The 16551-nt window shown below is 41.6% G+C and overlaps 1 protein-coding gene and 1 long non-coding RNA gene across 4 annotated transcripts in view; one reads left to right on the forward strand and one right to left on the reverse strand.

Annotated features, from left to right (window-relative positions):
* LOC106586125 (double-stranded RNA-specific editase 1) overlaps positions 1-4619 on the reverse strand; it is a 196831-nt gene extending 192212 nt beyond the window's left edge. For all 3 annotated transcript variants that reach the window (XM_014173014.2, XM_014173015.2, XM_014173013.2), the window contains exon 1: positions 4404-4619. The gene's annotated coding sequence lies outside the window, so the exon portion shown is untranslated. The remainder of the gene's footprint in view (positions 1-4403) is intronic.
* Positions 4620-15464: 10845 nt separating this feature from the next.
* On the forward strand, positions 15465-16081 carry LOC123730539 (uncharacterized). Its single transcript, XR_006762006.1, has 3 exons — positions 15465-15587; positions 15696-15786; positions 15949-16081. It is a non-coding gene; the product is annotated as an uncharacterized lncRNA (long non-coding RNA).
* The last annotated feature ends 470 nt before the right edge of the window (positions 16082-16551 follow it).

The following is a 16551-nucleotide window of genomic DNA, read 5'->3' on the forward strand; positions in this document are numbered from 1 at the left end:
TCTGAGATTTCTTACGACTGAAGCTTCAAATGCGAGCAAGGTGATTCATTTGGCTTCTTCCCGCTCCAGAGGAATTTCCTTCGAGATTTCCTTCTCCAAACCCAGTTCACTTCAATCGACTTGGAATAGTACGGGGTTTCTTTAAACAAATGGATATGCCACACTAGAACTGATAAACCTATACCAAAGCAGATGCTTGCAGATATAAAGAAAACGAAGACACACAGCCTTGCGAGTGTGACAATGAGGCCCTGCCTTGCTTCATTCTAAGGCTCGTTATTTCTGTGCGTCATACCATATATCAAATGATTTGCTGGGCAGGGCCTCTTAAGGGTACAGTGCTCCACGCAGATTTGATGTAATTCAAATTAGTGCTGGTAGCTTTCACTACACCAAAAAGGAAATTGCCAGGTGAAAGTGCCTCTTGCCTTGCTCATTTGATGTCTCTGCAGGCCCATTTGATTCGAAGGACATCGTTGCGTCCCTGCACTGGCTCTCCCGATGTGCAAAATAAAGCATATGATAGTCATAGATATCACGAACACTGCAACGACGTTATGTTAAGCCGAAGGCCTAAGTCATGTCATGGAAACAGATCTTCAGAGACATTTCTGTGTCGTGAAAGTGTTCAAATATTGTTGTCTTACTCGCATAGAACGGTTACATGGAACTGGTCTCACCATATAGACAGGGTGAAATAACAAAGATACCTGCCCCACAAGGGTGGAGTGGGGGATTTTTTTGTCACTAGCGGACATATGCGAGACAGGAAGGTCATCCATTCCCTAAACACCAGATCGAATGACAGGCCCCGTCTTTATGGTTAAGGCAACATAGGCCTACCTAATGAACAAAAACTAAATAATCAAAGCACTGCTCATTATGGGTTCAAAACAAACGACACCTTCAAATGAGAAAATAGCAAAGACGTTAAAAATATTATATATATTTTTTTTTAAATCACCCAGAACTTGAAACTAAATGAAACACCTGATACTTGATGTTGTGGTTCCATGCTTGTGCGAAACCCCACTACATCTGCCTCATAATAATTACGATGTCTAACAATGAGCATGAAGCGAAGCGGGTCTAACGTGATTATCAGCAAGTTCTGCTGTGATATGGCAGTCAAGGATTGGAGAGTGTGTGAGTGTGGGGGGGTCAAAGGCATAGGCGAACCATTCACCCAATCGCTGAAACTCTATGGCAAAGCAAAGTTGCCAGGATGTTTGTTGAAAGTCATCATTGACGGCATGTTCTGCCCTTTTTTGTGGCTTAACCATGTGGCTGCAGCATCAGTAACTTTGTGCTTGCCATGAGCTTTTCACTTCTGGCGTTGTAGATGAACAAATAGCCATGTCATGCCTTTAACAGATCTCAAAAGAAAACAGTGTGGCTTTCTGAGGTCACATGGTGATCAACTTCAGCTCTAAATGACTACCAATTAGAGAAAAACTAGACACATTCCAGTAGCGGAACGATATTCATCCACAGTTTGGATGAAAGATCAGTGGTGAAAGTGTAAAGGTTATTGGAAAGAAGGTGAAAAGGTTTGTCAGTCAGTAAGAAATCAGGGTTCTCGTCTCTCTGGCTTTCTTGAAAATATAGCCTGACTGTAACCCAAAATTAACAAGGACAAGGCCAGTGTCCTTTTATGGTTGAAATGAGCATAGCCAGGCCACCATAATGCCCCGTTTACATCGTGATGCATTTCGTTAGTCTGTACATCATCTTCACGCAATATCGTTCCGCTACTGGACGGAGAGCGTAGGATTTCACACTGCAAGACAAGGTGGAGGAGAGGCTAATCTCTCGTCAGCGATAGCATTCATGACCTTTTCATTAAATAATATGAACTTTGCATTGAAGAAGGAGAAACATTGTTTCAGGTGACAAAACATGTTTTGTTTAGTTAAATTTTTTCAACAGAGCTAGGTGCTTATTATCTAATGAATTAGGTAACGAAATCCGACTTTTTGGATATAATGTATAAACATTATATTTTTCTTGGTAAAATGTATTTTATAACAAAAGGAAGTGAAATTTAATCACCAAAGTGCGTTTTCACCCACTCTGGGCTGTGGGTGGACACCCTATACACTGAGTGTACAAAACATGAACACCTGACCAGTTGAATCCAGGTAAATGTGATCCCTTATTGATGTCACTTCTTAAATCTACTTCAATTAGCATAGATGAAGGGGAGAAGACTGGTTAAATAAGGATTTTAAAGCCGTGAGAGAACAGACGGATTGTGTGTGTGCCATTTAGAGGGTGAATGGGCAGGACAAAAGATTGAACTGCCTTTGAACGGGGTATGGTAGTAGGTGCCGGGCACACCGGTTTGTGTCAAGAACTGCAACGCTGCTGGGTTTTTCCACACTCAACAGTTTCCTGTGTGTATCAAGAATGGTCCATCACCCAAAGACCATCCAGCCAACTTGATACAACTGTAGGAAGCATTGGAGTCAACATGGGCCAGCATTCCTGTGGAACGCTTGACACCTTGTCGAGTCCATGCCCAGACGAATTGAGGCTGTTCTGAGGAGAATAGGGGGGGGGGGTGCAACTCAATATTAGGAAGGTGTTCTTAATGTTTTGTATACACACTCTAATATAAATTGGCTTAACTGCCAATGTGTATTATTTACCATTACTATTAAAAATAGTACTCACTTGTAGGAATGGGTAATTGTTTACAAGTTGCTAGCTATCCCATAATGCCTTTGCCAAAAACATAATATGTTCATCTTGTTCTGTGGTATGCTAACTTCCTGTTATTTTGACTGACTCTGGCTACACAAAAGATGACGCAGAATTTGAAAAGATTCAAAGTATGCGGCATCCGTTTCGCAACAGAGCCTTGAACCGCAAGGGGGGGGGGCTGCTATACCACACCGTTGTGGACGTACCTATCGAAATGAATGACATTTGGCACAGACGGACTGCTCAGATGTAATGTGAATAGGGCATAAGGCTACTAATGTAGCAATGATGCATTTAATGCATCTGAAATTACATCATAGTCCTCGGGAGTACGAAGTGCTGACTGAAAGCGCCAGGGTCCGGAGCGGGCGAGTGAATGAGTGACAGCTGATGTAATGTACTTGAGCAGCGGAGGCGGCTGCTGCCTGCTTCCTATCAGCCACTACGGGGTTAACGGAGGCCCTCGCTCATGGTGGTGACGCTGAGCAGCCATTTGTTTGCCTCCGGGATCTACCCCTTCGTTGTAACACACCAATAACCGAGGTAGAGTGGAAGCTAAATGAAATGGTCCAGCAAAAGTGTCCTGGGCAACTGAGCTCGGCTCGGCAACGCACAGCACCGGTTTGGCAAGGTATCCATGGCTCAGAGCCTATGCACCCTCTAAGCATGGAAAACTGTCACAACAGCAATTAGTACCTGGCTGCAGCAAATGTAATGAGATGAAGTGTAGGTCGATGAGGACAGGCCCACATAAGAGTGTTTAGTAGAACAACGCGCGTTTGGACATGATGATTGACTCTTGTGCTGAATCTGGCAACAGTGGTGTGTTTGCTGACACCCTATCAAGTGATATTGATAGTGTTTGTGATTGCAGTAGGCAGCCCTCATGGATTACTTACAGCATCATCTTTCCAATTTCAATTTGACAGACTATTCATTTTGTGGGATTCGGGGTTGCCTACATCTACTTTTCCCCCATTGCCTTAATGAATTGGTTAACTATTCAATATCTACTTCAAGCACACATTTGTCCCAAGCACAGTCAACAGGCCTGTTGATTTCAAAAACAAAACCTAACATTTATTGAACCAACACCGTAGCATACATCTTAGGCTATACATGATTCAGTTACATCACATGGTTAAGCACAAACATGATTTGTAATGTAACCAACCACATTTCATTTTTGTGCTTTCGTTTTATTCATAGCAAGACTGGCTACATTTTGAAGTATCTAATTTTGTTTAAAGACCATGACTGTGGCTTATCAAAGGCTATATTTTACAGGTCATATTCTGATGGCTTGGTACTTTACTTCTAAGACGAAACCTAGAGACAATCAACGCTTTTCATCAAATCTCACCAAGCGAACTGTCCAAATGACTAATATAAACGCTGAACTGAACAACCATGCATTCTGTCAACTAATCGTGCCCCCCTCCTCCCAAAACGTTACAATGCATCCCTTTCATCAAACTCCGGCTCGCACATGCCGTCTGCCCACTATATTCGCAACTGACTAGCAGGCACGACAGTCGAAAAATGACACTGCCGTTGACTCGGGGAAAGATAACTGAAGAGCCATGTTTGCACGCGATCTAGAAGAAAATATTACATAAACACACCCGGAACCCAAGCAAAATAGCCTGTGTTTTCATCCATACCATCCGTCAAACTGAGAAGCCGCCAATACTCACAGTATGTGTCGCAATTTAAAAGGGAAGCTTGCAGAGCTGTAGAAAGATGTGGTCGTCCTCCGTTCAATGTAATAGCACAGATCGCCTCCTGTCCTCTGTTTTATGGGTTTGCTGGAGTTGAATGAATTGTCGTGAAGGCGCCGCTCGTACAGTTGCACTCACCGCAATACAGACGAACTGCGGCCTAGCCTACTCTCGCGGTATCCGTCCTCTGAAGCAAGCAACGTGGAAGGATATTGGATTTTCATTGGATGCCCAGGCTACTGAGACTGGATACTACATTTGACAGATCTGATTGGACAAACTCTTGTTGGAAGCTGAAAATATATGAGCACCGATTGGGTGATACGCTTCATTGAGGGAGTTCGATTAAGCTGAACCGCGGTGCACCGGGTTGTGGCCCGTAACTGTGAATGTGTAAAAGCGGCGCACTTTTCAAATCGAACAGTAATCTGCGCCGCTCGTTCATGTCGTCGACAAGGCAGTTCATAAACATACATCTCTTGTCCATAATATACAGTATATGTTCGAAAACTAGTTTTTATTGCCAAGGCAGATGCCTTTTTCATGCGAAAACACAGAATCCTACTCATTACTCAACATTACTTTTGTTTTCAGTCAACTTCGCCATCAGAATTATTATTTGGTGGGGGAAAAAGATTCCAGGGAACTCATCTACATCAAATCAAAGTTTATTGGTCTTGTACACAGACTTGCAGATGTTATCGCAGGTGCAGCGAAAAGTTTGTGTTTTTACCTCCAACAGTGCAGTAATAATAACTAGCAATACAAAACAATATGCACATAATCCACCAAGTATAAATGAAGAAATTCAAAAATATATCAGAGCTCTGGGGGCCCATGCCCCTGTCATCTGTCTTTTTTTAATTGTATAAATCATTTAGACAGTAACCCTCCAAAAGTTATCAATTAACCTTTTTCATTTCTATATAAGTACTAGGAAGCTAAGTGTTTGTTTCTTGGGCTTCAGGAATGTGACTGAAAAAGCTACAAAGAAAAAAAGAAACTGATTGAAAGTGTACGGGGATATCAGTGAACAAATGCCGTGGTCAAGGCTACGACGGGGCCAGTGCTGTGAGTGGAGCTTACTCAGGTGTTCAAAAGCGCATATCAGACCTGGAGCCTAATGCTTCTTAAGTCGTTTTTTATGAGTTTTAGTTTAGAAAATGATCTCTCTGCAGAAATGACAGTTACAGAGATGTTAACCCTAAGGGCGGGGGGTTCTACTAAGCTAGCATATAGAATTGTTTTAAGATGGCCATACCAAGGATCATTTAGATATTTGATTTGGAGTTTTAGGACCCTTTAAGGTATCAAAAAAATATATGTAAAAATTATTTGATGAAATATTGAATTTGATCTTACTGCTTTCAGCCCATAGAAACCCATTGGATAACAGCTTCATACATGGATAAACAGATAGTCAAAACAAATTGAAAGGAAGTTTGTTCTGAAGTGTATGTCCGATATCTGAGATATATAAGAAAGAAACTATACATTTAGATGTATTTAACCCCATATTTTAAGCACTAAACTATCTCCATACTGTACTTCCAAACATTTTTTTAACTGGTACCAGACTACCTTCAGACTAGTCTTGTGAAGCTTGTGGGTGTATAGAGGAAAACGGAGATAATCCATCGTGTACATGAGAATATCAAAAGCCCCTTATCTCTGGTATACAGTATCTTGGCACGCATCATTCAACACTAAGTTTAAATTGTGTGCTGTGCAATGGACATATAATGCACAATGTCTCAGGAAAGACTGTCTGGGTTGGCAATACTCAGTATAGAAAACAGTCGGGCCAGCGACCTGGACCCACAGGCCATGCTGAAAACATTTACACATAAAAAAGGAGGACTTCAGGATGAGAGGTCGACAGATTATGATTTTTCAAAGCCGATACCGGTTATTGGAGGGCCCAAAAAAGCCGATGCCGATTAATCGGCCGATTTTTATATATATATTTGTAATAATGACAATTACAACACTGCTGAATGAACAATGAACACTTTTATTTTAACTTAATATAATACATAAATTACAAATAAATAATGAAACATGTTCAATTTGGTTTAAATAATGCAAAAATACAGTGTTGGGGAAGAAAGTAAAAGTGTAATATGTGCCATGTAAAAAAGCTCAGGTTTAAGTTCCTTGCTCAGAACATGAGAACATATGAAAGCTGGTGGTTCAATATTCCCAGTTAAGATCAAATCAAAATCAAATCAAATGTATTTATATAGCCCTTCTTACATCAGCTGATATCTGAAAGTGCTGTACAGAAACCCAGCCTAAAACCCCAAACAGCAAGTAATGCAGGTGTAGAAGCACGGTGGCTAGGAAAAACTCCCTAGAAAAGCCAAAACCTAGGAAGAAACCTAGAGAGGAACCAGGCTGTGAGGGGTGGCCAGTCCTCTTCTGGCTGTGCCGGGTGGAGATTATAACAGAACATGGCCAAGATGTTCAAATGTTCATAAATGACCAGCATGGTCACATAATAAGAATCACAGTAGTTGTCGAGGGTGCAACAAGTCAGCACCTCAAGAGTAAATGTCAGTTGGCTTTTCATAGCCGATCATTGAGAGTATCTCTACCGCTCCTGCTGTCTCTAGAGAGTTGAAAACAGCAGGTCTGGGACTGGTAGCACGTCCGGTGAACAGGTCAGGGTTCCATAGCCACAGGCAGAACAGTTGAAACTGGAGCAGCAGCACGGCCAGGTGGACTGGGGACAGCAAGGAGTCATCATGCCAGGTAGAAGTTTTAGGTTGTAGATTAAGTTTCTAGAAGTTTTAGGTTGTAGTTATTATAAGAATTATGATGCGTCGACTATTTCTCTCTATACCATTTGTATTTCATATACCTTTGACTATTGGATGTTCTTATAGGCACTTTATTATTGCCAGCCTAATCTCGGCAGTTGATAGCCTTGAAGTCCTGAACAGTGCTGTGCCTCAAGCATTGCTAAGAGCTGCTGGCAAACGCAGTAAAGTGCTGTTTGAACGAATGCTTACGAGCCTGCTGCTGCCTACCACTGCTCAGTCAGACTGCTCTGTCAAATCATAGACTTAATTATAATATAATAAACACAGAAATACGAGCCTTTGGTCATTAATATGGTCAAATCCGGAAACTATCATTTCGAAAACAAAACATTTATTCTTTCAGTGAAATACGGAACCGTTCCATATTTTATCGAACAGGTGGCAACCCTAAGTCTAAATATTGCTGTTACATTGCACAACCTTCAATGTTATGTCATAATTATGTAAAATTCTGGCAAATTAATTTACGGTCTTCACACACAGCCAGGTGGCCCAAACTGTTGCACATACCCTGACTCTGCTCGCACTGAACGCAAGAGAAGTGACACAATTTCCCTAGTTAATATTACCTGCTAACATTAATTTCGTTTAACTAAATATGCAGGTTTGATTTTAAGAAAAGCATTGATGTTTATGATTAGGTACATTTGTGCAACGATTGTGTTTTTTTCGCGAATGCGCTTTTGTTAAATCATCACCTGTTTGGCGAAGTTGAAGTAGGCTATGATAAATTAACAGGATTGATTATATTCAACGCAGGACAAGCTAGTTAACCTAGTAATATCATCAACCATGTGTAGTTAACTAGTGATTATGTGAAGATTGATTGTTTTTTATAAAATAAGTTTAATGCTAGCTGGCAACTTACCTTGGCTCCTTGCAGCCACAAGGTCCTTTTGACGCTGCACTCGCGTAACAGGTGGTCAGCCTGCCACGCATTTTCCTCATGGATTGCAATGTAATCGGCCATAATCGGCATCCAAAAAGGCCGGTTAACGATTGTTATGAAAGCTTGAAATCGGCCCAAAATAATCAGCTCGACCTCTATTCAGGACACCAGGGGAGTCTTTCAAGTTGGATTTCATATGATTTAATTGAATTGACCTTGACTTTTGCAGCCCATTTGTGTAGGCTATTAGCCAGACAAAACCCGTTGAGTTCAACAATAAATAGTGGCTGAACTCATCTTCAAGACGAGTACTTTTTTCCTCATCGTTAGGCTATTTGATGTGTAATTTTAAAAAGTGTATAAATAGTAGCTAAGTACAGTATATAGCTATAGATTGTACAGTGCATAATCAACAATTCCTAGTAAGCTAGTGTTTTGAGGGTGGACTGAATGTATAAGTTGGCATTAATATAATGCTTTTAAGCACAACTTTCTATCCAAGCTGGGAGAGAGCACAAGGACAGCTCATGTCATGCAGGTGTATGTAGCCTATACATGACAATTGTATATTAAAAAAACATCTATCGGTAGCTGATTAGTAGGCTGTTGCATCAAACATTTATTTTACAATCTGCAATGGTTTAATTTCTAACTTTAATTTCTGAACAAGTAATTACATTAGTGCCACCAGACAGCAGTTTAAAAATGGAAGATTCGTGAAATGTTAGGCTTAACATGAGAAAATTACAACCAAATAGGCCTACCAATAAACATTTATCCATTAGCTAAAGAAAAGCTAAGCCCTGGCACCACAGATATCCTATTATCGATTAGATAGGCATGTAGCTGCATAGACATGTTGCAATTTCAGCACCATGGACAACGATTGGTTGTCTATACTTCATTATTATTTGTTTAGGGAGGGGGGTGAACTCCGACCTTGCGGGGGTCTTAGGGGCCAGGCTGAATTTCTTCAGCCTCCTGAGGTTGAAGAGGTGCTGTTGCGCTTTCTTCATCACACTGTCTGTGTGAAGGGACCATTTTAGGTCATCAGTGATGTGCACGCAGAGGAACTTGAAGCTTTTGACACTCTCCATTGTGGCCCGTCGATATGGATGGGGACGTGCTCTCGCCTGTAGTCCACGATCAGCTCCTTCGTTTTGTTGACGTTGACGGAGAGGTTATTTTCCTGTCACCACTCCGCCAGGGTTCTCACCTCCCCCCTGTAGGCTGTCTCGTCATTGTTGTTAATTAGGCCTACCACTGTTGTGTCGTCAGCAAACTTGATGATTGAGTTGGAGCTGTGCGCAGCCACGCAGTCGTGGGTGACCAGGGAGTACAGGGGAAGGCTGAGCACGCACACCCTTGTGTGGCCACTGTGTTGAGGATCAGCGTGGCGGAGGTGTTGTTGCCTACCTTCACCACTTGGGGTCGGCCCGTCAGGAAGTCCAGGACCCAGTTGCACAGGGAGGGGTTCAGACCCAGGACCCTAAGCTTAGTGATGAGCTTGGAGGGCACTATGGTGTTGAAGGCTGAGCTATAGTCAATGAACTGTATTCTTACATAGGTATTTCTCTTGTCCAGGTAGTGTAGGGCAGTGTGCAGTCCAATGGCGATTGTGTCGTCGGTAGATCTGTTGGGGCGGTATGCAAATTGTAGTGGGTCTAGGTTGTCGGGTAAGGTGGAGGGGATATGGTCCTTAACTAGCCTCTCAAAGCACTTCATGATGACAGAAGTGAGTTCTACGGGGCGATAGTCATTTATTTCAGTTTCCTTTGCTTTCTTGGGTACAGGAACAATGGTGGACATCTTGACGTAAGTGGGGAAAATAGACTGGAATATGGAGAGATTGAATATGTTCATAAACAGTTCAGCCAGCTGGTCTGCACATGCTCTGAGGATGCGTTTGGGATGCCATCTGGACCGGCAGTCTTGCAAGGGTTAACAAGCTTAAACGACTCACTCACGTCAGCCACAGCAAACGTGGGAACACAGTCTTCATGAGCGGAGGGGGCCCAATTCTAGATAGAATCTAAAACTAGATAGAAAGTACGTATAAATTATAATGGACCTACAGTATATACAGTATTTTCAAATAACAGCCTTTTTTTCTGGCCCACAAGTTGATTTTGACAAACAAATCGGTCCCCAAAAAATCTTTGCGGATCTCCGTTGAATATCGAAATCCCAATGTGACCCTCGAGCCCAAAAGTTTGCCTACCCTCAGTACTAGATGTAACAGGCATGGTGATATTGGTGTATTAGTCAGGCTACAGTGTAACAATGAGATTTGACACAAAAGTCAAATGAAGCCTAAGTGTGGACGTTTATTCATATTTGACCTAGGTCAATTTTCATGAAATAGCCTCTGTAGATTTGAAAAGACATGAGGATGGAATTATATTATGAGAGGGGGTGAATGGAGCTGTTAAATTCATTGAATTATAATCAGCTCATGAGCAAACTGAAATGTGTCACTGGGAAATTGTTGGGCAGTGTCAAATTCAACCCAGCCAGTCTGATGTTGAGGCCTACTCTAGAGAACTGAATTGGCCCACTATCACGTTAAATAAGCTATATTGCTTGTATTGCAGATGTAATTTATAGGGTGAAAACTGGCTATTTTCAAGAGACTCAACATTACATGCTATTACGTTTAGTTACCTGATTTTGAACAACATTGTCAAGATTTTGCCTAATAAGTATTATAATTCATATATTTGTAGTGCTAACATCAATTTTATGGCCAGACAAAAAAAAGTTAAACAAATCTAAATATATTTTAGATTTTAGATTCTTCAAAGTAGCCAGCCTTTGCATTGATGACAACTTTGCACACTCTTGTCATTCTCTCAACCAGCTTCATGAGGAATGTTTTTCCAACAGTCTTGAAAGAGTTCCCACATATGCTGAGCACTTGTTGACTTCTTTTCCTTCACTCTGCCGTCCAACTCATCCCAAACCATCTCAATTGGGTTGAGGTGGGGTAATTGTGAGAGCCAGGTCATCTGATGCAACACCCCATCAATCTCCTTCTTGGTCAAATAGCCCTTACACAGCCTGGAGGTGTGTTTTGGGTCATTGTCCTGTTGAAAAACAAATGATAGTCCCACTAAACGCAAACCAGATGGGATGGGGTATCGCTGCAGCATGCTGTGGTCGCCATGCTGGTTAAGTGTCCCTTGAATTCTAAATAAATCACTGACAGTGTCACCAGCAAAGCACCCCCATGTCACCACACCTCCTCCTCCATACTTCACGGTGGGAACCACACATGCAGAGATCATCTGTTCACCTACTATGTGTCTCACAAAGACACAGCGGTTTGAAACAAAAATCTAAAATTTGGACTCATCAGACCAAAGGACAGATTTCCACCGGTCTAATGTCCATTGCTTGTGTTTCTTGGCCCAAGCAAGTCTCTTCTTCTTATTGGTGTCCTTTAGTAATGGTTTCTTTGCAGCAATTCGACCATGAAGGCCTGATTCACGCAGTCTTCTCTGAATGTTTAGATTTGTCTGTAACTCTCTGAAGCATTTATTTGGGCTGCAATTTCTGAGGCTGGTAACTCTAATGAACTTATCCTCTGCAGCAGAGGTAACTCTGGGTCTTCCTTTCCTGTGGCGTTCCTTATGATAGCCAGTTTCATCATAGTGCTTGATGGTTTTTGCGAATGCACTTGAAGAAACTTTCAAAGTTCGTGAAATGTTCCATATTAACTGACCTTCATGTCTTAAAGTAATGACGGACTGTCATTTCTCTTTGCTTATTTGAGCTGTTCTTGCCATAATATGGACTTGGTCTTTTACAAAATAGGGCTATCTTTTGTATACCACACCTACCTTATCATAACACAACTGATTGGCTCAAACGCATTAAGAAGGAAAGAAATTCCACAAATTAACTTTTAACAAGGTACACCTGTTACCGTAATTTCCGGACTATTGAGCGCACCTGAATATAAGCCGCACCCACTGAATAATTTTTTTATTTTTATTTTGAACATAAATAAGCCGCACATGTCTATAAGCCGCAGGTGCCTACCGGTACATTGAAACAAATTAACTTTACACAGGCTTGTAACAAAAATAAATAGGCTTTAACGAAACACGGCTTGTAACAAGAATAAATAGACTTTAACGAAACACGGCTTGTAACAAAAAAATTATAATTAGCAGTAAGCTTTAGTTGTCTTTTTGCACTGAGTCAATTCCTCACGCTTCTGTTTCCAACGTCTTATCATCGACTCATTAAGACCAAGCTCCCGTGCAGCAGCTCTAATTCCTTTTCCAACAGCCAGATCAATCGCCTTCAACTTGAAAGCTGCATCATATGCATTTCTCCGTGTTTTTGCCATGATGAGGGTGACAAAATGACTACCGTAATCAGAATGATGGGAAGTTTGAGAGCGCTCGATTTAATCTAAACAGTAAACCAAAAAGTTGTTTGACCTTAACCCGTTCGGCAATTTCATTGGTCTAATGAAAGCTTCATGCCGCCAAAAAACTGAGCACGTCACAGAATGTGTTTTTTTGGAGAAAGAAAAAACGTTTAAAGCGGGAAAAATCCATATATTAGCCGCGTCATTGTTTAAGCCGTGAGGTTCAAAGCGTGGGAAAAAAGTTGCGGCTTATAGTCCAGAAATTACGGTAATTGAAATGCATTCCAGGTGACTACCTCATGAAGCAGGTTGAGAGAATACCAAGAGTGTGCAAAGCTGTCATCAAGGGAAATGGGTGGCTACTTTGAAGGATCTAAAATCTAAAATATATTTTGATTTGTTTAACACATGATTCCATATGTGTTATTTAATAGTTTCGATGTCTTCACTATTATTCTACAATATAGAAAATAGTAAAAATAAAGAAAAACCCTTGAATGAGTAGGTGTGTCCAAACCTTTGACTGTATGTATTGTATGTCAAAGTGTTACAAATACATACGTCTAAAACAATGTATTTTGAAAGCACTGTTTGTATTTATGGGTGTCCCTAACCTTGCCAACAGACAAAGAGCTGTGAGTGGTTCACCAATCAGGGCCTTGATAGGCTCGGCAAGGGGTGAAGTGTAATGAAACAAGTTTTTTGGGAGAACGTCCCATTGGGACCATCAGTACGGAAAAAGAAATGTATGCATTCACTACTGTAAGTCGCTCTGGATAAGCTCGTCTGCTAAATGACTAAAATGTAAATGTAAACCAGGCAACTTCTTAAACGCTTCTTTAGGGACGTCACCAAAACAAGCCGGAAAATAGACAAAAACCTTCAGGGGACCATGACAGAATGTCCTATGTTTTAAACGTACTTGGACACATGAATGTTCTTGCAACGTTCCCATGAAACGTGTCTAGAACATTAATATATTTCTGAGAAAATGGTAAGCATGTTCTGGGTACGTTTTGTTTGACATTAAGGAAATGTTCTCCTAACTCTCACTCCAAAACATGCTAAATAGGTTCTAAGGAGGTTTTTGTTAACATACATAGAATGTTCCCCCAACTAACGAAAAACTGGACACTCAAACATCAGGGGAACATTACTGGTAACAATGCAAAAATGTTCGCTGTCCCTAGAATTGTTAGCTGGGTTTGTTTTCTCAGACATGTTTGTGTCATCACGGGCAATGTGGAATCCAGACTGTGATTGATTTTGCAAAATGGTTTAAACTACAACTCTACCAAAGGACAAGACCAGACAACATGGAGAGCATCCCAACGCTGAAATGGTTAAGAAATCTACAAATTAAAGACCAATTATTCAGTCTGCAGCTGTTTAAACACTTTAGTCTGGTAAAAGCATCCGATCTAAGAACAATGGTACTCTGAAAGATACATTCTCAAGAACATTTCCGAATGGTACTCTGACATATCCATTATAACAAGCTACAACTACGAAAGTCTTTGATCTCTGGTGGACAAACCAGAGACTTTCTGTCAACTGACTATCCAGCAGACGGACCGGCGATCGCAGAGGGACAACAAAGGCATACACTTGTAAATATGTACATTTCAATATGCAATTTCTTTTCGAATGAGTGGTTGTTCATGTTCAAAGTATTAGCATTTCCATGAGTGTAGTTATCGACTGTATGGACGTGGGTCCACTCTGAGTTTCCCGCTCTTGAGCTGGCCCCACCCCTGTCCTTTGTCTACCAAGCCCAACAAGCTAGCTGACGCACCCCCGGTTCCATCGACGACTGCACCAACAACAAACAAGGCCTCCCTGAAGCTTCCAATTTTGGTGTCTGCATTCTGTGAAGGTTGACGCTGGAGACAGGAAGCAGATACAGGGAGAATATTTAATAAATAATGGACATAAAACAGGACAGGAACAGCATCTGGACAGGGGACAAAGTAACAACATCAATGCTGACAAAGGAATGCAACAGAGGAAACAGACAGATAAAGGGGAGGCAATCAAATAATGATTTCAGGTGGGTCCAATGAGGCACTGGTGCGCTTAACGAAGGGGACAGGTGTGCGTAATGATAGGCGGTCTGGCGCCCTCGAGCGCCAGAGAGAGAGTGGGAGCAGGTGTGACAGTTCTGTACTTAGCAGTGAGTGAATACAACTTGTCTTTCTTCATCTGCCTGATGTGTACTGTACTTGGCTGTGTGTACTTTACTTGGCTGTGCTTAGGGGAAGAATTGTTATGTATACAGCCTTGCTTAATCTTCTGCTATGCTTTCTTACGACCTGCCCTATACCTTTTAGCACTCTCGTGAAGTCACTCTTTTTACCACTGCACCACATTTGTCATGTATAAGACCCCACTCCAGCTCCCGCCTTCGTTCATAACAACACATTGAATCCTGTGGAGGAATAAAATAGAACCCTTTCACGTCTCACAGACTTAACATTGCACTGCTAAATATGTAGTGTACATGGCGACATGTACCTATTTAGCAGTAGGGGTGGTGGTAAAAATCAGCTGGCCAGTTACAGTGTAGAACGCGTCCCTGAAAGTTAGGCTCTGGCCTTCTCTTCAGGAGAATACAGAGGAAAAATAAGTATTTATAATTATACTGTCCTCCTCTCCCTCTCTTCCCTCTGTAATTAAATCTAAAGATGTGATAATGAATACTAGCAGATGTTTACTCCAGGACTGATCGCTAGCTTGGTCTCAGATTTGTTTGTGTTATATATGGAACTACTATGGTCATTGTCATGCCAAACAATAACAACGTGGCTTTACAGCACAACACATCTGGGACCAGGCTAATGTATGCTGCTTCATCCACCAGTGGAGAGCAGAAAATCATTGCTTTAGGCTGCTGAGTCACAGTCTAAATATATACCCTTGTCCTGAAACCAAAGGATGTCTTGATAGGGAAGGCTGTGTTGGAAGGTCTGGGCTCCCACTGGAGAGGAACTCCTCCTCCAGCATTGACAGAGAAGGTGGGAGCGTTTCAGAGTGCTTATTGTAGCTGTAGCACTCCTAATCAAAAGGTAATGGCTCTGGCATTAGCACCTCATGGGGAAACTGGGATGGGAGGGGTATGAAGAATGTGAGATAGAGACTAATGGCATAAAGTTGATCAGTGTTCTTCAATCCAGTTCCTAGGGACCCACATAGTGTGCAGGTTCTTGTTCCAGCCCAGCACTGAGTTAGCGAATCAAGGGCTTAGCGAAAAGTTGATTGAATCAGGTGAGTTAGTACTGGGTTGCAACAAAACCCTTTGTCCAAAATCCATAGGGACTATGAGTCCCCAGGACTATGAGTGAACAACATTAGGTAGAAGTTGTCTCTAACTGCTAATCCAGGATCCTTTTTTTTAAAAACCTATTATCCTTTATGGGTGATGGCTAGGACTGGGGCAAAGGATGCTGATTGTAAAACCTATAAGTTCCTGAAAGAAACCTGCAGAGAAAGGGAGAAGAGACAGGATGTCACCTCCACAGCAAGCAGAGTTGCAATTGGGTGAAAAGGAAATATTAAAGAACCTGAGAGCCCAGACAGTGTGGAGGGTAATTGATTCATAATGGATTTGTAAGGAAGACCGCCGCAGCAAAGGAAAGAGAAGTGGGAAAGTGGTTGGGGGGGCTAAATGTGTGTTTCGAGTTTAAAGTTTATTCACAATGTGCACAGAATACAACAGGTGTAAAACAGTACAGTGAAATTCTTACTTTGAGAGCTCTTTCCCAACAACGCAGTGATAATAGGGCTGTTGCGTTCACACATTTTTTTCAGCCTGTCAAAGCAAATAACTGTCGGTCTCATGGTAATTGACTGTTAATTAACACAGACTTTTGGAACATCTACAGTACATTTTAAAAAGTTTAATAAATGTAACAAATCCATTATTTATTTTAGACAGGTCTAAAGAAGCATGACATGAAGAAAATGTAGTCTATTTCAGAAGAACAGAATAGCATACTCTGAGTTGTCCTTATGTTAGGTCCTGATCTGGCT

Source organism: Salmo salar, chromosome ssa25, assembly GCF_905237065.1.
Source record: "Salmo salar chromosome ssa25, Ssal_v3.1, whole genome shotgun sequence".
NCBI classification, from domain to species: domain Eukaryota; kingdom Metazoa; phylum Chordata; class Actinopteri; order Salmoniformes; family Salmonidae; genus Salmo; species Salmo salar.